The 26,077-nt window shown below is 42.6% G+C and overlaps 1 non-coding gene across 1 annotated transcript; it reads right to left on the bottom strand.

Annotated features, from left to right (window-relative positions):
- Positions 1 to 7,441: 7,441 nt before the first annotated feature.
- Positions 7,442 to 7,575, bottom strand: LOC123140441 (small nucleolar RNA snoR80). Its single transcript, XR_006470002.1, has one exon. It is a non-coding gene; the product is annotated as a small nucleolar RNA snoR80 (small nucleolar RNA).
- Between the last annotated feature and the right edge of the window lie 18,502 nt (positions 7,576 to 26,077).

The raw sequence follows: 26,077 nt of genomic DNA, 5'->3' as shown, positions 1-26,077 counted from the left end.
TCTTCATAATGTAGCCAAGTCTCCAATGACCTCCATCAACACCTATTGATCAAGTTTTATCTTGTTGGTCCCCAACCAAGTTGGGTCCTAAGAGGTTAGTCACAATAGGCTTGGCCACCCAAATGGTTCTTTTCTTGACACCACTTTGAGTACCAACAAACTTTGCAAACACATTGCCAACATTATCCCTCCCAAGAGAATAGACATCATCAATAATAATTGGGTTGGATACGATACCACTTGTGCATGAAGAGGCGAGGTGACCTTTCTCACGACATAGGTAGCAACGTCTACTCTTCACTTTCTTCTCACTTGATTTCTCAACTTGAGAAGCATTAGCTCGAGTTTTCTTGGGAAGAGGCCTTTCTTCAACTTGAGGTTGAGCATGAAAGTGAACTTGTGGCCGCTTCCCTTGTTGCTTGTCACTAATGGGCTTCTTCTTCAATGGGCAAGATCTAACATGATGCCCTTCTACTTTGCACTTGAAGCAAACAATCTTGGCCGAATTCTTGACTTGTTCTTGGCCCTTCTTTTTGTTCATCTTGGACTTCTTATTCTTATTGGAGTTGAATCCAAGTCCACCTTTTTCATTGGGGGATTTTTGCACACTCAAGATATTGTTGAGTGTGGATTTCCCTTCATGACTCTTTTCTAAGTCTTTCTTCAAAGAAGTGACTTGGGCCTTGAGCTCTTTGATTTCCTCTACATGGTTAGTCACAACACAAGTACTAGAGGAAGTATAAGCTTCATCATTAGAGCAACAAGGCAAGGAAAGCAATTCATCACAAGATGTACCAATGTTATGCATAGACGAATTACGAGGACTAGCACAAGGCAATATAGCATTTTGACTAAAAGTGGTGCTAATGTCCACATGAGGCTCACTATATGTTACCTTAGCAATCATAGCCTCATGAGCTATTTTTAGCACATTATGGGATACAAGAAGATCATCATGAGAGGTAGAAAGCTTTTCATGACTTTCTTCCAATTTCCCATACTTGCTAGATAGAAACTCAAGTTGAGCCCTTAGCTCAACATTCTCCTTTAAAATGGATGCTTCACAAGAAATAGAGTTAGTAGCACAAGCATCATCATTAACAACAAGAGGAGAAGGCAACTTGGCAAGCTCTTTTAAATAAGAAGCTTCAAGTTGAGCATGAGACTCGGTGAGTTTGATGAGCTCACCCTTGATGACCCTTGAGCCATTTTCGAGGTGCTCAAAATCCTCAAGGAGTCTAGCATGAGCAACTTTAAGCTTAGCATTTTTAGTTTCAAAAACATTGGCCACCTCAAGAGCTCTATCATTAGATTCCTTCACTCTAGATAATTCTAGAGCAAAAGTCTCCTCAAGAGATTCGGAGGTGGTTTGTTCATGTTCAAGAGCTTGAGATAGCTCCGCGATCTCATTTGCGTAATCATGCTCATGAGCTTCCATTTTCTCAATGGTGACCTCATGCTCCTCTAGATGAGATTCCAACTCCTCAATGTATTTCTTGCCATCAATGGCAATGGACATTATTTCATGAAGTTGGAACGAGCAATTTTATTTTTATGAAGAGCTTTAAAAATCATTTCCCCCTTAAGTTTTAAGGAGGCAACATTATCATTCTCTTCATCATTATCCTCATCATCATTAGCATCAACGTCATCATCAAGAGACATATTGGGGTACAAAGAAGGAGATACCTTTGACGCCTTAGCCATAAGGCAAAAAGCAATAGATGATGATGTAGGATCCCTTGAGGCACCATTAAACACCACATCTTGTTCCATGGAGTGTTCGGTTTCCTCTACATTGTTAGCACAACAATTCGAGGAAATAGATACATTTTTAGCATGGCAACAAGACATAGAAAGCATATCATCATGAGTTTAGTCAAGAAATTTCTACATGATATGCAAGGACAATCAACACAAGCATGTGAAACATTTGGAGTGATCGAAGTGTTAAAGCCCAAAGAAGGAGCATTGCAATAATATAGTGATGAAAGATCATCCACAATAAGCATACTATCATCATTGCAATGACCAACACTACTCACCATATCATTACCTTGTGGCAAACCACATGTAGGTGAAGTAGAAGAAGTTGAGAAGACTATACAACCAGAGGTGAAGGGAGAACAATCATCCCCACAAATCTTGGACACACCATATTTATCTTGAAGCTTCGTCCACAACTCATGAGCATCCCGGAACGGCATGAGTTGAAATATAACTACATTGCTCAAAGCATCGAAAAGCACATTAGAAGCTTGAGCATTGAGATAAGAGTTTTTCTCATCCTCTAAAGATAATCTTTGGGGATCCTTTGGAGGAGAAAAACCCATATCTACAATTCTCTCTAAATTTGGGTCCATGACCCTAAAGAGATTAAGCATACGAAATACCCAAACATCAAAATTTGTGCCATCGAAACTAAGAGTGTCAGAGAATCCTAATCCCCTAGTTGACATCTTTACTCTCTAGGCGGTTAAGCCCAACAAAAAGAGACGAGGCTCTGATACCAATTGAAAGATCATGGATGTCGCCTAGGGGGGGGGGTGAATAGGCATTTTAAAATAATTACGGTAGAGGCTTGAACAAATGCGGAATAAACCTAACGGTTAATTTGTCAAGCACAAAACCTACAACAACTAGGCTCACCTATGTGCACCAACAACTTATGCTAAGCAAGATAAACAACTAAGTGATAGCAAGATATATGACAAGAAACAATATGGCTATCACAAAGTAAAGTGCATAAGTAAAGGGCTCGGGTAAGAGATAACCGAGGCATGCGGAGATGACGATGTATCCCAAAGTTCAAACCCTTGCGGATGCTAATCTCCGTTCGGAGCGGTGTGGAGGCACAATGCTCCCCGAGAAGCCACTAGGGCCACCGTAATCTCCTTACGCCCTCGCACAATGCAAGATGCCGTGATTCCACTAAGGGACCCTTGAGGGCGGTCACCGAACCCATACAAATGGCAACCCTTGGGGTGGTCACTGAACACGTACACTTTGGCAACCATTGGGGGCGGTCATCGGAACCGGTCAAATTGCTCGGGGCGATCTCCACAACCTAATTGGAGACCCCGACGCTTGCCCGGAGCTTTACACCACAATGATTGAGCTCCGAACACCACCAATCGTCTAGGGTGCCAAGGCACCCAAGAGGAACAAGCTCTAGGGTGCCCAAACACCCAAGAGTAATAAGCTTCTCAAACTTCACTTCCACGTATCACCGTGGAGAACTCAAACCGATGCACCAAATGCAATGGCAAGGGCACACGGAGTGCCCAAGTCCTTCTCTCCCAAATCCCACCAAAGCAACTAATGCTAGGGAGGAAAATGAGAGGAAGAACGAAAGAAGAACACGAAAAACTCCAAGATCTAGATCCAAGGGGTTCCCCTCACTTAGAGGAGAAAGTGATTGGTAGAAACGTCGATCTAGATCTCCTCTCTCTTTTCCCTCGAGAACTAGCAAGAATCATTGGAGGGATTGAGAGTTAGCAAGCTCGAAGAAGGTCAACAATGGGGGAAGAACACGAGCTCAAAGGATAAGGTTCAATGGGGAAGACGACCCCCTTTTATAGGAGGGGAGAAATCCAACCGTTATCCCCTCACTCAGCCTGCACGACGCGGTACTACCGCACGGAGCTGCGGTACTACCGCGGTTGGCTGCGGTACTACCGCTGCAGGTTGCGGTACTACCGCATGTGCAACACTGGCCAGATGAAGGCCTGTTGCACAGGGCAACGAGCGGTAGAACCGCCGGAGTGGTACTACCACGCGCCCCTACGGTACTACCGTAAGGCAGGCAACACTAGGCGCAGAGAAAGCATAGAAGTAAAAAATTACTTTCGTACCTACTTCCGCTGAGGGAGGACCTGCGCAAAAATCTAGCATGGTACTACCGCACACGAAGAGCGGTACTACCGCGTAGGGCGCAGATGTAAAAAATTACATCCGCCCCTACTTCCGCTCATGCTGCTAAGCCTGGCCAGAGCCCACGGTACTACCGTGCCCGCGATGCGGTACTACCGCGTAGGGCGCGGATGTAAAAAATTACATCCGCCCCTACTACCGCTCGAGCAGCTGCGCCTGGCGTGAGGTCACGGTACTACCGCTCCCACATAGCGGTACTACCGTGAGCACCTGCAGTACTACCGCAGGGGACTGCGGTACTACCGCAAGGGCCTGCGGTACTACCGCTCCGGAGAGCAGTACTACCGCATGCCCCAGATCAGCAACACTAGGATTCCTTCATTTTGTAGAGAAGACAATAGAGGGAAACATAAAACAAGAACTGCCATAACTTCTGTAAATGAGCTCCGAATTGAGCAAACTCAAGCTTGTTGGATAGAGGAAGACGGGTAGCATCAAAACAGCTTGTTGGTTATAGTAAGAAGATGCAGGGGAGGTAGCTTAACAAACAAAGGAGTGAAACCTCCAACAGAGAAGAACCGGCATACCCTCCAACATCGAAAACATGATAGAAGAAGCATGTGAACTCCGTTTTCGATGAACTCGAGCTTGTCATAAAAATGACCATAATCTCCAAATCTCACAAGGAGAAGAACCAAACAAGAACCAATAAAGATGATGCAAGGATGCAATGGTTTGAGCTCTCTACAAACGATACGATCAAGCAACTCATCGAGAGCCCCCCTTGATAGAACGACAATCAATCCTATAACCTGGTCTCCCATAACTACCATGAGACCAGTAAAATAGAAAACCTATCAAGGGCAAACCTTTGCCTTGCACAAACTCCACTTGAGCTAGATGATGACGATCTACTCCTCCTCAAGATGGACCACCTTTCTTGATTGCGTTGGCTCGATGAAGACTAGATGATTGCTCCCCCATACTCCACTATGGGTGAGCCACTCTTCCGCTCATCTTCACAAGTCCATTGTCACCACAATGGACGGCAAGCTTCAAGCACTTGATCTCTTCGTGATGCATCACTTGAACGTGCACACCGCAACCTAACCCCACAAAGAACTCTCACGAAGACCATGGGTTAGCACACAAAGCCTAATGGACAATGCTTACCATACCATGGGATCACTTGATCCCTCGGTACATCTTGTGCGCTTTGTGTGTTGAATCTTTCCAACTCTCTTCATTTCGATGATGTCTTGAAGGTAGACATGAATGATCACACAATCTTCTTCTTCAAGACATGCTTGCAATAAGCTCAACACTCACATGCACTACAGGAAATATGTCAACTTGTGACCACCACTATTGGTCACTGAAAGGTCATGGTTTTTCATTTGCGACCTTTTTGTGACAAAAAACAGAAGGTCAAAAGCTAGCGGTCGTAAACTGACTATAGCGACCTTTCTTCTGGAATGGTTGTAGACGTTTATGACCACAATATTTCCACTGTGGCGTTTTTGTCACTTGCAACCTCCCCAGGCCACGTAGGCATCCAGCGTGGCAAGCTGATGTGGCACAAGATTCAGCCTGGTCCAATTCGGTTTTCTACATGGACCTAGCCCAACAATTCGGCCTTTTTACTATATATTTTCTCTATTAATTTTCTCTAGCTACATGGGCCTGGCCCAACAATTTGGCCTTTTTATTTCATGGATCATGGCCTTTTTGTGATCTTTTTCGTTTTTGGGCCTAAGCCTTTTTATTTACTTGGCCATCACCTTTTCACAATTGATTCTTTTAGTAATTTTGTTCATTTTTCCTGAATTGTTTGATTTGTGGCCTTTTTAGGGCCCAAATAGTATATGTTTCATTTCCGACATATCAACAATAAAGTATCAACAATAAAGTAACCAGTATTTTGGTCCAGAGAGCCCCAATCACACAAATTTTCATAAATGGCGACCAAAATGAGTATATTATATATATTAGAATCATGCCATAGTTCACATCATCCAGGAATTTAGAACAACTACAAAAGTGCTGCTATGAAATACTATAACAGCCATTCACATCATCCAGGAACATATAATTAGCTACAAAGATGAAGCGTTCCCTTTTTCCAACTTCTTGAGCCTGGAGCTCCTGTAAAAGACAGGAAACAATCATTATCATGGCTGTGAATTCAGAATGAAAGCAATATCCTCAAACATACAACAGCTAGGAAAAGAATATTGAACAAAATAATAAACAAATACACAAGTAGCTAGGGGTCGATCCTAATGCCAGCAAGCTCTAAGAAGACTCCAAGAAATTGATGGCTCACAATACAATCATGCTTTTCACAACAAATACTACTAGAATTAAGGCGCAGAACATATTCTAAGCAGTGTTAACATCATGGCAGTAACAATTAACAGTAGCAGCTAGCAGGACATCAATCAAGCACAACAAAAGTACAACACCACACTTGGGATCTTGGAGCAAGAAAAAGATCATGTTGCTTAGGAGCTACCACAAATGATACTGATCAAGGGCAAAAACAAGTTGGTATGATATCATTCATTCATTCATTCTCATCACGATCATACATTGAATTCATTAAAGGTTACAGATTCATTTTTTGATATAGCATTGGAAAATCACAAGAATAGTATATGAACCAAAGTGTCCAGATAAGTAGATAACACATGGAGGTCACAATCACATAGCACAGGAAGAGTGGGACAGACCGAGGACTTACCCTCTGGACAAACAAAGACTTCACGCTTCCTCTTCCTCGGTGGACAAATCAATGACTTCACTTCCTCTTCCTCATGCACCAACAGGAAGACCATCTCAAACACCTTGGTGCCAATAAGAAACTGTACTCACACAGTGAATAGAACAAAAGAACAGAAATCACACATATATACTGAACAAAAGCAACAGCCAGGAATAGATGACTTAACAGTTCATGTTTGTTAACAAAACAAGTGTGGACATCTCACAGTGAGTTAACTATCTGATGACTTTAGTAAAACACATACTAGCATTTGGTGCTACAAGAGACAACAGGAATCCAACTATCCCAACATCCCAACTTGGTAAATCCATGCTGCTAAAAGGCCGATCCTAATCGGGTTGGAACTGGACCTGGTTTCAAACATGTGAGCTACAACTATCGTAATACCACAACCCAAAAAACCTACAGATCCATCAAACTACTATTTGTAGGTCTGGGATCAGTGGTGTCACAACGTACAGTCCACTTACAGTCATTTGGGAGAAAATTAAAGTGATAATTAGACTGCCATTACAATCTGCTAGTAACTTGCAGTCTACTTACAGCTACAATGATATCTTAAGAGTTACAGTCTAAATACACAAAACTTAAGAACATGGGAATAAACAGACCAACCCCCACATTCCAATAATTCAAACACTCAGCAGTCAAATGTGTATGCGTGTGCATGTAAATGTACCAAGGTTATGCAAAACTATGGTGCATTCAAACTATGAGATCATTTGGTCCGCACATTTAGATCATTTAACACAGAGAAAAGAAAAATAACAGAGGACTGCATATGAATGTATGTGTCGTTTCCAGGATAAGTTGGCACATAGAATGCCACCAATCAGGATATACCACACAACAAAGAATAGCTTGTAGCGTCCGAGACGAATCGCCATGAGGAACACAAATCATCCTCAGGAATTGGTAATGAACGCACATCAATCAAAACAAACATCAGCCAGAGATTCTACATATGAACAGACATAAGCAGGCACCACCATGCATATCAACGGCTAACTGCAGCACACTGGAACTTGATGACACACCACCATATGAACACTTTGAAAGGGACACAAAAAGAATGGACCTGGACACAAGCTGGCTCAGACCTCAGATATAGGGAATGGATGATCTAAAAAAGGGTACAAAAAGTAACTCGCTCACAATAAATAAATAGGCTAGAATAACCCTAGTTAGGAATCCAGGAATTACATCAAAGCAAGTAAATTGAGCATTTGATTGAACAGGCATAAAATTAGGAGGCACAATAGTCTTTCAATATCATACTAATGCTAAGTGGGCTAACTAGCGAGTGCACTCACTGCTACACATTGCCAAGTGCTGCTACACTAAGCAACCATGCAGACAAATTAAATTGTACGCCAGCCAGCACCCAGCAATTAGCAATCAAACAAGACGACTGCTGCACATCCAGGCAAAACCAGCATCGGCGCAAAACCAGCATCAGGTGCAAAACCGTGCGCAAGTGCATTGACATGAGTTTCATTAAGTCAATCATATTCATTAGCAAGCTTACATAGGAAGCAACATGAATAATTCAGAAGCATGTCATCTCATCACCAACAACATGAATAATTCAGGGCCTACTATGCAACACAAGGACATTTCCATGACACATAAGAAGCTGAACATAACACAGCGCATATGCTGAACTCATAAGCATGTCAGGTCCACTTGCGGCCTAAACAGGTACCTGCAGGAGGAAGGGAGGAGGGAGCGGGCATGCAGACAGGACCTAGAGGGTCGTGTAGTCATGGGCGAGCTTATAGTCCTTGTAAGGAAGTAGCCACCGCTGTCAGCCTCCCTGACCCGGCCTAGACGCTGCCGAGCATGTTCTTGCGGCCACTGCACCACCCACATCCTGAGAAACCAGACAGACAACAAAAACGTCAGATCTGAGTCATATACAGTAACTTCATAGGCCTCATTAGAATAACTAGTAAATAGAGTCTGCTCATATACAGTAAGCAGAGCGCTAGAATTTGATCACATACTGGTCACATAGTGGCTTACATAAATTTAATAGTCTAGTAGTGCTGCAGTACAAACAAGGAGCCTGAATTATTTTGAGCAATGCTCCTAGATTATGTAGTGAACAAATATCTTGTTATTACAGCCTGCAGGCCACTATCTGTTTTCATTCCCAAATCTGATGCATGGTTTAATTTGCTGGGACATGAAACTTAACAAAACAATTTGCTGGAACATGGGTATCTACTAATCATATCTAAATCAACATTTTGATAATAAACCCACTTCCCAACTGCTTGTCTACTGTTATTCTATGAGAGTTTGCTCGAAACTAGGCAATGCTATTGAAATAGCCTGAAGTACTGAACATTTAGTCAGTTCTAGGTTAGAATATATTATATGCCTATCAGTGCATTACTAGTGGAACTAGTAGAATAGCCTGAAGCAAACTTAACCAACATCCGTAGAAATAAATCCAGATCTTGTGGCTAACAACACCGTTTGTATACTAGATAGAGTAGGAGAGACGGGATGCGCGTGGTTGTTACCCCTGTGGATGCAGTCGAAGGCGTCCTCGATGACCACCCCGTAGGCGCCGACCTGCACACATACATTGGACCAGAGTCAGACACATTTCAACATACAGACATTGGATGGAAGAGGAGGGAGGAAGGGGCGCGTACGGCGCCGATCTTGAGGAAGCCGTCGACGGTGCGGTTGAGGAGCGGGTTCCCGAGGTTGATGGCCTCGATGCTGGAGCAGAGGTGAACGAGAACGACCGTGATGGGGCGGCGCCCTGGTCTCCTCCAGGTCACGCAAGAGAAGAGGGAGGAGGACATCGACGTGGGACACCGGCCAGCCCCTCCTACGCCAACTCCAGGGACGCCGAGGACGACGAGTGCCATGCGCGTACGTGGTCGTGGCATGGTACGCCGCCATCCTGGCCGTGCACTGCCTACCTATGGTCGCCGGGCCGGTGAGATGAGGCGCTGCGCGGCAAAATCCGAAATGAAAAGGAGGGCGTGGCTGCGGGAACCGCGTCGAGGCGGGCGGGCGGGCGCACCTGGGACTCGGAGGCGGGGTCAAAGCCGACGAGCGCGAAGCGCACGCCCGCGAAGAGGCGCTCGTCACGGTCACCGGCATCGGCACCGTCGTCCTCGTCGTCATGCGGCCGCATGGAGGGGGATCCGGGTCGGAGGGACGGGCGGCATGTAGGATTCGAGGATTTGGGATTGGTCCGTTCGTCGGCGCGCGAGGGTGGGGGCGGCAGCGGTGCGGGAGAAGGGCAGCGAGGTCGCCGGCGGGGAGGCCCAGCGCCGGTGGAGATGAGGGGCGGCGGCGGCGACGGGGTCGAGGAAGAGGGCAGAGGAAGTGGGTTGGGCTTGGGAGGGAGACGAGGGGAGGGATGGGATCGGGGTGGGTGGCGGCGATGATGTGGGAGAGGGGGGCTGCTAGGGTTTGGGTTGGGTTGGGTTGAGAGGGGACCTAGGAAACATTGGATCTGTCGGATGTGGACGATCTAGATCGGCTAAGGGGGTGATCCGTGTGAAGAGCTCTGATTGGTTCAGAAAAATTATGATTTAGAATAGTTTCTAAGTACTAAAACTAGGAGGCTTTTGTGAAGTAACAATCAAAAGTATTTTGCAAAATGGCACAACTAAAATTTTCTATCAATTTGGACCATATTTTATGGATGATAGCCAGTTTGCATGCAATTTTTATCTATGTAGCTAATTTTAATCATTATTCGAGTGCCCAAAATGAGTTTTTTTGAAGGGCCTTCCAAAAAAATGTTGCAAAATTGTACCAAATCAATTTTCTAAAATACTAGGCCATATTTAAACCACAATTGACCAAATGGTTGGGTGTAAAAAGTTTTGATCCACCTCTCATGAAAAAGACAAATTCCCGCCGATTCAGCTCGAAGTGGGTCAAATTTGAACTATAGTTGCTTCGTAGTTATCTCTTTATTTTTTTCCAAATATCATTTCTAGGTACATAAGTATCTATTTAATCAGAGAAACATCAAAAAATTTCCAAGATTCAACCACTAGCTAGGAACGGTCAAGCCCGCCGTTTTGACCGCATTTTGAAATGAGCATAAACAATTAAAAAAAATCAAAAAATTGGAAAACCTTCGCATTGTGTCATTATATGTGGCCAAGTTTCCAGGAAAAATAATAAACTTGTAATACGGCAATTGTTTTAAAAAAGTGTTCTCAGAAATGAGCTATCATGTGTGAAGATTCATGGCTTTCAAGCCAAATGATCAATCTTATGGCCACATTCATGGCATAGTTTTTTCAAATGACCTCATATCGTGCACAAGGGTGCATCTTAGAATGACAAACAATGTTGCCTACGGAACTTTTCATTTTCTCTGGATGAAAAATTTATTTTCCATTTTCCGAGTGCCCGAAATGAGTTTTTTTTGTGAAGGACCTACCATATATTTGTTGCAAAATTGTACCAAATCAATTTTCTCAAATACTAGGACATATTTAAACCACAATAGACCAAATGGTTGGGTGTAAAAAGTTTTGATCCACCTCTCATGAAAAAGACAAATTCCCGTCGATTCAGTTGGAAGCGGGTCAAATTTGAACCATAGCTGCCTCGTAGTTATCTCTTTATTTTTTCCAAAAATCATTTTTCTAGGTACATAAGTATCTATTTAATCAGAGAAACATCAAAAAATTTCCAAGATTCAACCACTAGCTAGGAACGGTCAAGCCCGCCGTTTTGACCGCATTTTGAAACGGGCATAAAAAATTCAAAAAATTCAAAAAATTGGAAAACCTTCGCATTGTGTCATTATATGTGGCCAAGTTTCCAGGAAAAATAATAAACTTGTAATACGGTAATTATTTTAAAAAAGTGTTCTCAGAAATGAGCTATCATGTGTGAAGATTCATGCCTTTCAAGCCAAATGATCAATCTTACGGCCACATTCATGGCATAGTTTGTTCAAATGACCTCATATCATGCACAACGGTGCATCTTGGAATGACAAACAATGTTGCCTAAGTAACTTTTCATTTTCTTTGGACGAAAAATTCATTTTCCATTTTTCGAGTGCCCGAAATGAGTTTTTTTGTGAAGGACCTACCATATATTTGTTGCAAAATTGTACCAAATCAGTTTTCTAAAATACTAGGCCATATTTAAACCACAATTGACCAAATGGTTGGGTGTTAAAAGTTTTGATCCACCTCTCATGAAAAAGACAAATTCCTGCCGATTTAGTTGGAAGCGGGTCAAATTTGAACTATAGCTGCCTCGTAGTTATCTCTTTATTTTTTCCAAAAATCATTTCTAGGTACATAAGTATCTATTTAATCATAGAAACATCAAAAAATTTCCAAGATTCAACCACTAGCTAGGAACAGTCAAGCCCGCCGTTTTGACCACATTTTGAAACGGGCATAAAAAATTCAAAAAAAATCAAAAAATTGGAAAACCTTCGCATTGTGTCACTATATGTGGCCAAGTTTCCAGGGAAAATAATAAACTTGTAATACAGTAATTATTTTAAAAAAAGTGTTCTCAGAAATGAGCTATCATGTGTGAAGATTCATGGCTTTCAAGCTAAATGATCAATCTTATGGCCACATCCATGGCATAGTTTGTTCAAATGAGCTCATATCATGCACAACGGTGCATCTTGGAATGATAAACAATGTTGCCTAAGGAACTTTTCATTTTCTTTGGACGAAAAATTCATTTTCCATTTTTCGAGTGCCCGAAATGAGTTTTTCTTGTGAAGGACCTACCATATATTTGTTGCAAAATTGTACCAAATCAATTTTCTAAAATACTAGGCCATATTTAAACCACAATTGACCAAATGGTTGGGTGTTAAAAGTTTTGGTCCACCTCTCACGAAAAAGACAAATTCCCGCCGATTCAGTTGGAAGCGGGTCAAATTTGAACTATAGCTGCCTCGTAGTTATCTCTTTATTTTTTACAAAAATCATTTCTAGGTACATAAGTATCTATTTAATCAGAGAAACATCAAAAAAATTCCAAGATTCAACCACTAGCTAGGAACGGTCAAGCCCGCCGTTTTGACCGCATTTTGAAACGGGCATAAAAAATTCAAAAAAAATCAAAAAATTGGAAAACCTTCGCATTGTGTCATTATATGTGGCCAAGTTTCCAGGAAAAATAATGAACTTGTAATATGGTAATTATTTTAAAAAATGTTCTCAGAAATGAGCTATCATGTGTGAATATTCATGGCTTTCAAGCCAAATGATCAATCTTATGGCCACATTCATGGCATGGTTTGTTCAAATGACCTCATATCATGCACAATGGTGCATCTTGGAATGACAAACAATGTTGGCTAAGGAACTTTTCATTTTCTTTGGACGAAAATTTCATTTTCCATTTTTTCGAGATCCCAAAATGAGTTTTTTTGTGAAGGACCTACCATATATTTGTTGCAAAATTGAACCTAATCAATTTTATAAAATACTAGGCCATATATAATGCACAATTGAAAAAATGGTTGGGTGTCAAAAGTTTTTATCCACCTCTGGTGAAAAAGACAAATTCCCGTCGATTCAGCTGTAAGCGGGTCAATTTTGAACTGCAGGTGCCTCATAGTTTGCTCTTTATTTTTTCCAAAAATCATTTGTAGGTAAATAAGTATCTATTTAATCAGAATACATGGTTGGATGGCGAGACATCGAGGTTTGGACGGTGGCCGAGGGCCCCAACTCTAGAGCGCATACGCTCGCATGCCGCCGCGTGGTCACCGCGTGACCGTGGCGTTGCCATGCGTTCTGGGAGGCCTAGGCATGTCTAGTGGGTTGGGCACTCCCTAGGTAGGTGCTAGGAAGAAATTTATAACATAAGATTCTCATGAGGAGACCGAACTAAGCTCAAACATGAATTAGCAGCCAAGTGTTTGATTAGCAGTACGGGAAATGCACATGGCCAATGGGCGTGAGTTTTGGCTGAGGATGATCATATACTAAGAAGAATGTCTTCACAATTTTTTTAGGGAAATCAAGAATATATAAATAACACTTCCTTCACAAAGTGCTGCTCTGAATAGAATAGGAAAATGAATATTGTTGAGTTATTTTTGAACTAGGCAAGGAAGGTTTTTGACATATTTGATGAAGATATGATCCAAACAATTTATAAGAATTTTTTGAGAATTTTTGGAATAACAGAAATATAGGTTGCTTCACAACCTAGGGCAAAAATTGTCACATGGACATGATGAAGGAAATATGCCCTAGAGGCAATAATAAAGTTATTATTTATTTCCTTATTTCATGATAAATGTTTATTATTCATGCTAGAATTGTATTAACCGGAAACATAATACATGTGTGAATACATACACAAACATAGTGTCACTAGTATGCCTCTACTTGACTAGTTCATTGATCAAAGATGGTTATGTTTCCTAACCATAGACATGTGCTGTCATTTGATTAATGGGATCACATCATTAGGAGAATGTTGTAATTGACTTGACCCATTCCATTAGCTTAGCACCCGATCGTTTAGTATGTTGCTATTGCTTTCTTCATGACTTATACATGTTCCTGTAACTATGAGGTTATGCAACTCCCGTTTACCGGAGGAACACTTTGTGTGCTACCAAACGTCACAACTTAACTGGGTGATTATAAAGGAGTACTACAGGTGTCTCCAAAGGTACATGTTGGGTTGGCGTATTTCGAGATTAGGTTTTGTCACTCCGATTGTCGGAGAGGTATCTCTGGGCCCTCTCGGTAATGCAAGCAATGTAGCTAATGAGTTAGTTAAGGAATGATGCATTACGGAACGAGTAAAGAGACTTGCCGGTAACGAGATTGAACTAGGTATTGGATACCGACGATCGAATCTCGGGCAAGTAACATACCGATGACAAAGGGAACAACGTATGTTGTTATGCAGTTTGACCGATAAAGATCTTCGTAGGATATGTAGGAGCCAATATGGGCATCCAGGTTCCGCTATTGGTTATTGACCGAGAATAGTTCTAGGTCATGTCTACATAGTTCTCAAAACCGTAGGGTCCGCACGCTTAACGTTACGATGACAGTTTTATTATGAGTTTATGAGTTTTGATGTACCAAAAGAGTTCGGAGTCCCGGATGAGATAGGGGACATGACGAGGAGTCTCGAAATGGTCGAGACGTAAAGATCGATATATTGGACGACTATATTCGGAGTTCGGAAAGGTTCCGAGTGATTCGGGTATTTTTCGGAGTACCGGAGAGTTACGGGAATTCATATTGTGCCTCTCTGGGCCATACGGGAAAGGAGAGAAAGGGCCAAAAGGGTGGCCGCACCCCTCCCCTTGGACTAGTCCGAATTGGACTAGGGAGGGGGGGCGTCCCCTTGGACTAGTCCGAATAGGACTAGGGAGGGGGGGCGCCCCCTTCCTTCCTTCTCCTTCTCTCTTCCCTTTCCTTCTCTCCTACTCCTACTACATGGAAGGGTTCCTAGTTGGACTAGGAAAAGGGGAATCCTACTCCCGGTGAGAGTAGGACTCCCCTAGGGCGCGCCATAGAGAGGGCCGGCCCTCCCCTCCTCCACTCCTTTATACACGGGGGCAGGGGGCACCCCATAGAAACAAAAGTTGATCTACGGATCGTTCCTTAGCCGTGTGCGGTGCCCCCCTCCACCATATTCCACCTCGGTCATATCGTCGCGGAGTTTAGGCGAAGCCCTACGCCGGTAGAACATCATCATCGTCACCAAGCCGTCGTGCTGACGGAACTCATCCCCGAAGCTTTGCTGGATCGGAGCCCGGGGATCGTCATCGAGCTGAACGTGTGCTGAACTCGGAGGTGTCGTACGTTCGGTGCTTGGATCGGTCGGATCGTGAAGACGTACGACTACATCAACCGCATTGTCATAACGCTTCCGCTTACGGTCTACGAGGGTACGTGGATAACACTCTCCCCTCTCGTTGCTATACCATCACCATGATCTTGCGTGTGCGTAGGAAATTTTTTGAAATTACTACGTTCCCCAAAAGTGGCATCCGAGCCTAGGTTTTATGCGTTGATGCTATATGCACGAGTAGAACACAAGTGAGTTGTGGGCGATACAAGTCAGACTGCTTACTAGCATGTCATACTTTGGTTCGGCGGTATTGTTGGATGAAGCGGGCCGGAACGACATTACGCGTACGCTTACGCGAGACTGGTTTTACCGTCGTGCTTTGCACACAGGTGACTAGCGGGTGTCAGTTTCTCCAACTTTAGTTGAATCGAGTGTGGCTACGCCCGGTCCTTGAGAAGGTTAAAACAGCACCAACTTGATGAACTATCGTTGTGGTTTTGATGCGTAGGTAAGAATGGTTCTTGCTCAGCCCGTAGCAGCCACGTAAAACTTGCAACAACAAAGTAGAGGACGTCTAACTTGTTTTTGCAGGGCATGTTGTGATGTGATATGGTCAAGACGTGATAAGATATAAGTTGTTGTATGAGATGATCATGTTTTGTTGAAGTTATCGGCAACTGGCAGAAGCTCTATGGTTGTCTCTTTGTTGCATAAGATGCAAGTGCCAAATAATTGCTTTACTTTATCTCTATGCGATAGCAATAGTTGCAAGAGCAATAGTTGGCGAGACGACCATGTGACGACACATTGATATAGATCAAGATGATGAAGATCATGGTGTCGTGCCGGTGACGATAGAGATCATGACAGTACTTTGGAGATGGAGATCAAAGGCGCAAGATGATCATGGCCATATCATGCCACATATTTTGATTGCATATGATGTTTATCTGTTATACATCTTATTCTATTTTGTTTGATGGTAGCATTATAAGATGATCTCTCACTAAAAATTATCAAGAAGTGTTCTCCCTGAGTATGCACCGTTGCCAAAGTTCGTCGTGCCCAGACACCACGTGATGATCGGGTGTGATAAGCTCTACGTCCATCTACAACGGGTGCAAGCCAGTTTTGCACACGCGGAATACTCAGGTTAAACTTGACGAGCCTAGCATATGCAGATATGGCCTCGGAACACGGAGACTGAAAGGTCGAGCGTGAATCATATAGTAGATATGATCAACATAATGATGTTCACCATTGAAAGCTACTCCAATTCACGTGATGATCGGTTATGGTTTAGTTGATTTGGATCACATGATCACTTAGAGGATTAGAGGGATGTCTTTCTAAGTGGGAGTTCTTAAGTAATATGATTAATTGAACTTAAATTTATCATGAATTTAGTCCTGGTAGTATTTTGCAAATTATGTTGTAGATCAATAGCTTGCGTTGTTGCTTTCATATGTTTATTTTGATATGTTCCTAGAGAAAATTGTGTTGATAAATGTTAGTAGCAATGATGCGGATTGGATCCGTGATCTGAGGTTTATCCTCATTGCTGCACAGAAGAACTATGTCCTTGATGCACCGCTAGGTGACAGACCTATTGCAGGAGCAGATGCAGACGTTATGAATGTTTGGCTAGCTCAATATGATGACTACTTGATAGTTTAGTGCACCATGCTTAACGGCTTAGAATCGGGACTTCAAAAACGTTTTGAACGTCATGGACCATATGAGATGTTCCAGGAATTGAAGTTAATATTTCAAGCAAATACCCGAGTTGAGAGATATGAAGTCTCCAACAAGTTCTATTGGCAAAAGATGGAGGAGAATCGCTCAACTAGTAAGCATGTGCTCAGATTGTCTGAGTACTTCAATCGCTTGAATCAAGTGGGAGTTAATCTTCCAGATAAGATAGTGATTGACAGAATTCTCTAGTCACCATCACCAAGTTAGTAGAACTTTGTGATGAACTACAGTATGCATGGGATGACGAAAACGATTCCCGAGCTCTTCGTGATGCTGAAATCGACGAAGGTAGAAATCAAGAAAGAGCATCAAGTGTTGATGATTGACAAGACCACTAGTTTCAAGAAAAGGGCAAAGGGAAAGAAAGGGAACTTCAAGCAGAATTGCAAGAAAGTTGTCACTCCCGCGAAGAAGCCCAAAGCTGAACCTAAAGCCTGAAACTGAGTACTTCTACTGCAAAGGAAATGGTCACTGGAAGTGGAACTACTCCAAATATTTGGTGGATAAGAAGGATGGCAAAGTGAACAAGGGTATATTTGATATACATGTTATTAATGTGTGCTTTACTAGTGTTTATAGTAGCCCCTGAGTATTTGATACTTGTTCGGTTGCTAAGATTAGTAACTCGAAACAGGAGTTACAAAATAAACAAAGACTAGTTGAAGGGGAAGTGACGATGAGTGTTGGAAGTAGTTCCAAGATTGATATGATCATCATCGCACACTCCCTATACTTTCGGGATTAGTGTTAAACCTAAATAAATGTTATTTGGCGTTTGCGTTGAGCATGAATATGATTTGATCATGTTTATTGCAATACAATTATTCATTTAAAATCAGAGACTAATTATTGTTCTGTTTAAATGAATAAAACCTTCAATGGTCATACACCCAATGAAAATAGTTTGTTGGATCTCGATCGTAGTGATACACATATTCATAATATTGATGCCAAAAGATGCAAAGTTAATAATGATAGTGCAACTTATTTGTGGCACTGCCGTTTGGGTCATATCGGTGTAAAGCGCATGAAGAAACTCCATAAAGATGGATTTTCGGAATCACTTGGTTATGAATCATTTGATACTTGCGAACCATGCCTTTTGGGCAAGATGACTGAAACTCCGTTGTTCGGAACAATGGAACGAGATACTGACTTGTTGGAAATAATACATACCGATGTATGCGGTCCAATGTGTGTTGATGCTCGTGGTAGGTATCGTTATTTTCTGACCTTCACAAGATGATTTGAGCAGATATGAGTATATCTACTTAATGAAGCACAAGTCTGAAACATTTGAAAAGTTCAAAGAATTTCAGAGTGAAGTGGAGAATCATCGTAACAAGAAAAATAAAGTTTCTACGATCTGATCGTGGAGGAGAATATTTGAGTTACGAGTTTGGCCTTTATATAAAACAATGTGGAATAATTTCACATCTCACGCCACATGGAACACCATAACGTAATGGTGTGTCCAAACGTCATAACCGCACTTTATTTGATATGGTGCGATCAATGATGTCTCTTACCGATTTACCAATATCGTTTTGGGTTTATGCATTAGAGACAGCTGCATTCATGTTAAATAGGGCACCATTAAATCCGTTGAGACGACACCGTATGAACTATGGTTTAGCAGTAAACCTAAGCCGTCGTTTCTTAAAGTTTGGAGTTGTGATGCTTATGTGAAAAGGGTTTTCAACCTGATAAGCTCGAACCCAAATCGGAAAAGTGCGTCTTCATAGAATACCCAAAGGAAACTATTGGGTACTCCTTCTATCACAGATCCAAAGGCAAAACATTCGTTGCTAAGAATGGATCCTTTCTAGAGAAGGAGTTTCTCTCGAAAGAAGTGAGTGGGAGGAAAGTAGAACTTGATGAGGTAACTGTACCTGCTCCCTTATTTGAAAGTAGTTCATCACAGAAATCTGTTCCTGTGACTACTACACCAATTAGTGAGGAAGTTAATGATGATGATCATGAAACTTCAGATTAAGTTACTACAGAACCTCGTAGGTCTTCCAGAGTAAGATCCGCACCAGAGTGGTACGGTAATCCTGTTCTGGAAGTTATGTTACTAGACCATGACGAACCTACGAACTATGAAGAAGCGATGGTGAGCCTAGATTCCGCAAAATGGCTTGAGGCCGTGAGATCTGAGATAAGATCCATGTATGAAAACAAAGTATGGACTTTGATTGACTTGCCCAATGATCGGCGAGATATTGAGATTAAATGGATCTTCAAGAGGAAGACGGACACTGATAGTGTTTCTATCTACAAAGCTAGAATTGTCGCAAAAGGTTTTCGACAAGTTCAATGTGTTGACTACGATGAGAGTTTTTCACTCGTATCTATGCTTAAGTCTGTCTGAATCATGTTAGCAATTGCCACATTTTATGAAATCTGGCAAATGGATGTCAAAACTGCATTCCTTAATGGATTTTTTAAAGAAGAGTTGTATATGATGCAACCAGAAGGTTTTGTCGATCCGAAAGGTGCTAACAAAATGTGCAAGCTCCAGCGATCCATCAATGGACTGGTGCAAGCATCTCGGAGTTGGAATATGCGCTTTGATAAGTTGATCAAAGCATATAGTTTTAATACAGACTTGCGGTGAAGCCTGTATTTACAAGAAAGTGAGTGGGAGCACTACAACATTTCTGATAAGTATATGTGAATGACATATTGTTGATCGGAAATAATGTAGAATTTTTCTGGAAAGCATAAAGGAGTGTTTGAAAGGAGTTTTTCAAAGAAAGACCTTGGTGAAGCTGCTTACACATTAAGCATCAAGATCTATAGAGATAGATCAAGACGCTTGATAAGATTTTTCAATGAGTACATACCTTGACAAGATTTTGAAGTAGTTCAAAATGGAACAGTCAAAGAAAGAGTTCTTGCCTGTGTTGCAAGGTGTGAAGTTGAGTAAGACTCAAACCCGACCATGGCAGAAAATAGAAAAGAATGAACAGTCATTCCCTATGCCTCAGTCATAGGTTCTATAAAGTATGCTATGTTGTGTACTAGACCTATTGTATACCTTGCTCTGAGTTTGGCAAAGGAATACAATTTTGATCTAAAAGTAGATCACTAGAACAACGGTCAAGAATATCCTTAGTGAGGACTAAGGAGATGTTTCTCGATTATGGAGGTGATAAAAGGGCCAGTCGTAAAAAGTTACAATGATGCAAGCTTTTACACCAATCCAGATGACTCTAAGTCTCAATCTGGATACATATTGAAAGTGGGAGCAATTAGCTAGAGTAGCTCCGTGCAGAGCATTGTGGACATAGAATATTTGCAAAACACATACGGCTCTGAATGTGACAGACCCATTGACTAAACTTCTCTCATGAGCAAAACATGATCCTACCTTAGTACTCTTTGGGTGTTAATCACATAGCCATGTGAACTAGATTATTGACTCTAGTAAACCCTTTGGGCGTTGATCATATGACGATGTGAACTATGGGTATTAATCACATACAGATGTGAATATTGGTGTTAAATCACATGGTGATGTGAACTAGATTATTGACTCTAGTGCAAGTGGGAGACTGAAGGAAATATGCCCTAGAGGCAATAATAAAGTTATTATTTATTTCCTTATTTCATGATAAATGTTTATTATTCATGCTAGAATTGTATTAACCGGAAACATAATACATGTGTGAATACATAGACAAACATAGTGTAACTAGTATGCCTCTACTTGACTAGTTCATTGATCAAAGATGGTTATGTTTCCTAACCATAGACATGTGTCGTCATTTGATTAATGGGATCACATCATTAGGAGAATGTTGTGATTGACTTGACCCATTCCATTAGCTTAGCACCCGATCGTTTAGTATGTTGCTATTGCTTTCTTCATGACGTATACATGTTCCTGTAACTATGAGATTATGCAACTCCCGTTTACCGGAGGAACACTTTGTGTGCTACCAAACGTCACAACGTAACTGGGTGATTATAAAGGAGTACTACAGGTGTCTCCAAAGGTACATGTTGGGTTGGCGTATTTCGAGATTAGGTTTTGTCACTCCGATTGTCGGAGAGGTATCTCTGGGCCCTCTCGGTAATGCACATCACTATAAGCCTTGCAAGAAATGTAGCTAATGAGTTAGTTACGGAATGATGCATTACGGAACGAGTAAAGAGACTTGCCGGTAACGAGATTGAACTAGGTATTGGATACCGACGATCGAATCTCGGGCAAGTAACATACCGATGACAAAGGGAACAACGTATGTTGTTATGCGGTTTGACTGATAAAGATCTTCGTAGAATATGTAGGAGCCAATATGGGCATCTAGGTTCCGCTATTGGTTATTGACCGAGAATAGTTCTAGGTCATGTCTACATAGTTCTCGAACCCATAGGGTCCGCACGCTTAACGTTACGATGACAGTTTTATTATGAGTTTATGAGTTTTGATGTACCGAAGGAGTTCGGAGTCCCGGATGAGATCGGGGACATGACGAGGAGTCTCGAAATGGTCGAGATGTAAAGATCGATATATTGGACGACTATATTCGGAGTTCGGAAAGGTTCCGAGTGATTCGGGTATTTTTCGGAGTACCGGAGAGTTACGGGAATTCGTATTGGGCCTCTTTTGGCCATACGGGAAAGGAGAGAAAGGGCCAAAAGGGTGGCCGCACCCCTCCCGTTGGACTAGTCCGAATTGGACTAGGGAGGGGGGCGCCCCCTTCCTTCCTTCTCCTTCTCTCTTCCCTTTCCTTCTCTCCTACTCCTACTACATGGAAGGGTTCCTAGTTGGACTAGGAAAAGGGGAATCCTACTCCCGGTGAGAGTAGGACTCCCCTAGGGCGCGCCATAGAGAGGGCCGGCCCTCCCCCTCCTCCACTCCTTTATATACGGGGGCAGGGGGCACCCCATAGACACAAAAGTTGATCTACGGATTGTTCCTTAGCCTTTTGCGGTGCCCCCCTCCACCATATTCCATCTCAGTCATATCGTTGCGGAGTTTAGGCGAAGCCCTGCGCCGGTAGAACATCATCATCGTCACCAAGCCGTCGTGCTGACGGAACTCATCCCCGAAGCTTTGCTGGATCGAAGCCCGGGGATCGTCATCGAGCTGAACGTGTGTTGAACTCGGAGGTGCCGTACGTTCGGTGCTTGGATCGGTCGGATCGTGAAGACGTACGACTACATCAACCGCGTTGTCATAACGCTTCCGCTTACGGTCTATGAGGATACGTGGACAACACTCTCCCCTCTCGTTGCTATACCATCAGCATGATCTTGCGTGTGCGTAGGAAATTTTTTGAAATTACTACGTTCCCCAAAACATGACACATAGGCAAAACTGATGAGATGGCGCCTAGTCATCACAACCCACCACAATCTACAAGGCTATGACCATCTATATTGTTCGTTAACAACAAGAAATAAGGCAATGGACCAGCACTGTTTGCTTTGTGACCATTTCGTGTAAGGAAATTACGACCTTTCTAACAAAAATGGTCGTAATGGTTTAGGGTTTGGAGCCCCACGAACAGCTTTTGACCAATTGGTCTCAAATGGTCATAGATCTATGACCAATTCTTCCAGGGTCACTGGCAGAAGGTTACTAGTTGACATATTTCTTGTAGTGATGACCGATCTTTGGATAATTCCTTAATAGCACCATGGTCATCACAAACTCTCCTTGAAACCAACAAATGGGCTCCAAGAAAATGCTATGGACAAATCCTTCAAATATAACTCAAGGAAGCCATTAGTCCATAGAGATTGTTATCAATTGCCAAAACCAAACATGGGGGCACCGCATGTTCTTTCAGCACGGTCATGATAGCAAGGCAGATCAGAGGACAACCTGTTAGTTATGTTGGCAACAACGTTGGTACCAAGGGCGAGGGACAAAGAGAACCATTTTCCTGCTCGTTAAGACGAGGTGGACCAATAGGCAAAGTTCTCGTCCATCGGTGGCTACCAGAATGTCATCAACAATAGAAACAAGGTCTTACAGGCAGAGCTTGTATACCGAGGTGTTTACATAAGCAGGGAATTATCACTGCTCAGATAAGATAGGTTGCAAGAAAGATTAAACAAAACAATGGAAGGGAAAAGTGTGGACTCGAATCAGTTACCGGTGTTCTCGAGTGTCTAACAACTCAGAACCCATGGAAAATTTGAGTCAGCGAGAAATAACAGTTGGTGAAGAACTCATAAGAAGTTATGTAGTTCCCTGATATTCTCGAGATACCAGAGGGTAATACTCGAAGGTAGAACAAGATAGAGGTTGGACACGTGAAAAGATCTGTAGAGGACAAGTACTTCAACTTGTTCGAGAAATGGGATCAAAGAAGAACTATATGGTCAGAACCACAGTTGCAAAGGACCAAACATAGTTACAAGATGAACTTATCACAATGTGATTATTATTACTACAAGAAGCTTCCAAGATAAGTTCTACATCAGGTCCATGGGCATGAACACAAAGGTTCAAGGTCGACTCCAACTTCTCTAATGCAAAACTTTCCATTCACTTCCCGCATTCGAAGAAGTTGTAGTGTTGAAATTTCACCTAACAAAAAGCCAGTAGAGCATAACCCGCATAACTTTCGAGTTTACGCGGATTTAGGGAAGACAAAGATTCAACCCATAGGGACATCTTAGAACATATACCACAAACTTCACGAGTAAATAACTCAAGCTCGAAAGCAAAGTATGGTTGACAAGAGCGGGGATACAATTTACCAAAGGTATTATGTATCCGAGGAAAAGCTCACAAGGTTACCGAATATGAAGGATGCTGCCGGATAAAATACACCAAGGATCTGGTGGTCCACGAGGGATCTGATGTGAGCAACGATACTCAACCAGAAGAAGGAAGAAGGCAAGGAGGTCAGATTATAGAAACAACTGAGTAATTCAGAGTTCAAATGCAAATGAATTACGATTTCCAAAATCAAGGGATCAGAAGCAAACGCTCTGACCAAGGATTGTTAAGTTGAATAGACTTAGGGCACAATCGATGGCAATCTGATTGGCCGAGAACCAGCTCATGTTCGGGAAGACGTCTGAGCCAGAAAGATAATCTATAAGGATCAACGGATGATTGCGACACAGACATATCAAATTGAAAGACTCAAGATGATAATGACAAGGGACGTCAATGGATACTGCTAGGCATATGGAATTAACTAGAGTGTAGGCAGGTAAGACCTTCTAGAGCAATAGCCGACAGAGGTCATCGAAAGTTTGGATTGTATTACAAAGTATCTTATGAAGCATAAGAATAACTGGGGATGAATGGATAATCGATAAGAGCGAGTAATTATCCGTAGGGGTATTCATGCGGCAAGGACTGCAGGGCAGTAAGCATAAAGAATCCTCGGAACATCGAAAAGTATTTCAGGACATCTTGTAATAACAAGAGCAACTGGGCATGAAGGTATGAACGACAACATAGGTAGTTATGCATAAGGATTTATCGGTGGCAGGGATTGCAACGGCGAAGGGTACAAGGGACTCGGTAAAACATCAGAGAGTATCTTCAGAATCTTCTGGTGCACCAAGCAATCATCTGAAGTGAGGGGCTCTCTAGGAGAAAGTGTTTACGAGAACCTAGAGTTAGAGTTAACAAAATCAATTAACCCGAATAGAAGAGAGATCAGAGTCCCAGAGTAAAGGTCGAGGAGTAAAAGATTCTAATACCACCCAATGGCGACGTGGGCCCGTAAGTCACACAACCATGTTAGTAAAATAATTTTTCAAAGACTAGACTCAACTTCGGCCAAGGAGTTGGAAAGGGGGATCCTACAGGCAGTCGGCTCTGATACCAACTTGTGACGCCCCCGATTCAATCGTACACTAATCATACATGCAAATGTGTATGATCACGATCAGGGACTCACGGGAAGATATCACAACACAACTCTAGACACAAATAAAATAATACAAGCTTTATATTACAAGCCAGGGGACTCGAGGGCTCGAATACAAGCTCGATACACAAAAGAGTCAGCGGAAGTAATAATATCTGAGAACAGACAGAAGTTAAACAAGGATGCCTTAAGAAGGCTAGCACAAAAGCAACAATGATCGAAGAGGCAAGGCCTCCTGCCTGGGACCTCCTAACTACTCCTGGTCTTCAGCGACCTCCATGTAGTAGTAGTCGACGGGGGTGGCATCTGGCTCCAAAGATCCACCATCTGGTTGCATCAACCGGAAAGAAGAAAGAAGGGGGAAAATGGGGTAGCAAAGCAACCGTGAGTACTCATCCAAAGTACTCGCAAGCATCAGATCTATACTAAGTATGCATTGGTATCAAATGGAAGGTTTGTATCTATGGACTGAACTGCAGAATGCCGGAATAGAGGGGAAAGGCCTAGCCTATCAAAGACTAGCATCTTCAAGTAGCTCCAAGCATCTTGCAGCATGTAGAAGAGTAAAGAATAGCATTTTAATTAACAAACATGTTGTAACATTAATGCCCAGAGATCCTTCCTCGACTCCCTGCGAGAAAGCAATCCTGGAGCCACATATTTCAAGTATCCATTTGTAGTTGTATAAGATCAGGATATAAGTCTGAATGTCCGTTACCGTGGACACGACTGTTAATAGATAATCTTCCCTGCAGGGGTGCACCATGTTTTCCAACACGCTCGATCACTCTGGCCGGACACACCTTTCTGTGGTCAATGTCCGGCCTCGGAAGATCAACACGTCGCAGCCCTACCTAGGCTCAGCAGAGAGGTCCCCGCCGTTCTACCTCCTATAAGCACTCTGGGGTCTGGGCCCATCGCCCGTGGCACTCCGAGTCATTGCGTGCAGGGCGGGTCCAGGCTCCACCTCTACAAGGATGGTGCCGGCCCAGCCGTGCCGCACTAC

This window comes from Triticum aestivum, chromosome 6B, assembly GCF_018294505.1.
Source record: "Triticum aestivum cultivar Chinese Spring chromosome 6B, IWGSC CS RefSeq v2.1, whole genome shotgun sequence".
Lineage (NCBI taxonomy): Eukaryota > Viridiplantae > Streptophyta > Magnoliopsida > Poales > Poaceae > Triticum > Triticum aestivum.
The sequence above is the reverse complement of the archived record's forward strand: the minus strand, read 5'-3'. Positions and strand labels throughout refer to the sequence as shown.